The sequence below is a fragment of the Corylus avellana genome, chromosome ca6 (genome assembly GCF_901000735.1).
Source record: "Corylus avellana chromosome ca6, CavTom2PMs-1.0".
Lineage (NCBI taxonomy): Eukaryota > Viridiplantae > Streptophyta > Magnoliopsida > Fagales > Betulaceae > Corylus > Corylus avellana.
In genome coordinates, this window is record NC_081546.1 from 29,047,221 (window position 1) to 29,049,031 (window position 1,811).

Sequence of the window (1,811 nt, forward strand, 5' to 3'; positions counted from 1 at the left end):
AGTATCAGCTTTTGCAGAGTTGGCCCCAAAGATTCCATAAAAGACAATGAAATCCTCTGTTTTTGTTTGTCTGAAATTGCATTATTTCCAGAAAAGAATTTGTTCTTGGCGGACTGAAAAAGCAATGGACGGTAATGAAGAGAATGGGCACCTTGTCAAAACATGCAATTGGCTCTCTTTCTGTGAATCCGACCCAATTGAATGAGTAAATTAGATCGACCAGCCAAGCAGGAATTAAGAGCAAAACATAATTATTTGTTGAGTGATTAAGGTAATAAAAGTCATTCAGTACATGAATGAAAGTAGGGTATGCGCTTTGGCCAATACGGACGGCAGGACTTGGGACCCATATTTGGAATTAATTATGTATGAATACTAATACTATCTTCTCTTAAATCTCTTTCTCTTTTTTCTTTTTTTAACGGGAATCTTTCAAATTTCATTAATAAAAGATCAAGAGTATAACAGCTCTAACATGGATAGCATATAGCTCTAATATAAAATAGCCAAAAGTTATGAAATTACAAAGTCATAAATATCTATGACATCAGCTTTTGCTAACTCATGTACCACTTTAGTTATGGAATAAATCTATTCTAGGTAGACTAGATCTAAGACATAGGTAGTCATTTTTTCAACTCTTATTGTCCGGATGTGAGAGATAATCCTCCACACCGATTTACTCATCCTCGGCTCAAAAGTTAAGAGAAAACACATGTCCTTCACCTAAAGGGCAGGACAACAAGAACAAAAATAAAAATAAAAATCAAAGCCAAAAAAAAAAAAAAAAAAACCCAAAAGACTAAAAATCTAAAAACAACAAAAGCCCCGCTATAAGCTAGTCAGGGAATTCAAGTATAACAATCGAAACCCCAAAATTTGCTTACATTTTGAGGATTTGACTACTATTAACTCCTAAATAAAAAATATTATGATATCAATCAAATAAAGGAAATATATATTTTCCATATATTCTAATATTCATTAATAAATCATCCATGTATTTATCAATCCAAACCAGTAACAAAACTCACTTGTGCATAGTGGTGAAAAGGCATGCGGTTATTAACCGTCTGCTAACCGCCTTAAAAATGGTTAGTAAAAAAAAATTTTTAAATTGCTAACCGCCTTTATTATATAAATTTAGTTTTATGAGGCTAGAAATAAATATCACCAAGACCTCTCTGTATGGCTTGTTGGGATCTGTTTTTTATGAGATGATAATATAAAAATGATAGATATGTAGGAGTCATTTGCTGGCTGGATGTTCCAGCAATGCACTTCTCAATGGGCAGTAGATTAGACAAAGAAAACACAAGTAAATAGGAGTGAAAGTAGCTGCAGAAATTCTGCAGAAACTGTGCACAAACCAGGGGAAAAAGAGAGGGACAAAACAGGGGAGAGGAGGATTGTCTTTTTAGCTGTTACTGCGAGTGTGTAATTCAAGCTTAGTGTGTGATATCCTCTAGCATATTTATGTAAATTTACTATATATATATATATATATATATATATATATATATATATATATATATAATTTTTTAATTATCTTAGACCATTAGCAGCGACTTCATATGTCGCCGCTATTGGTTACCAATAGCGGCGATATGTAGGGTTGCCCCTAATAGTGGCCAATAGCGGTGACATTAGGTCTGATTTAATCCTTTTGCGTCGACAAAATATATCATTAGCGGCAACATTTGTCACCGCTATTGAGTAATCCTTAGCGGCGAGGCAACAAAATTGTCGCCGCTATTGATCATTAGCATCGACCACATTAGCGGCGACATGTCGATGCTATTCATAAATAG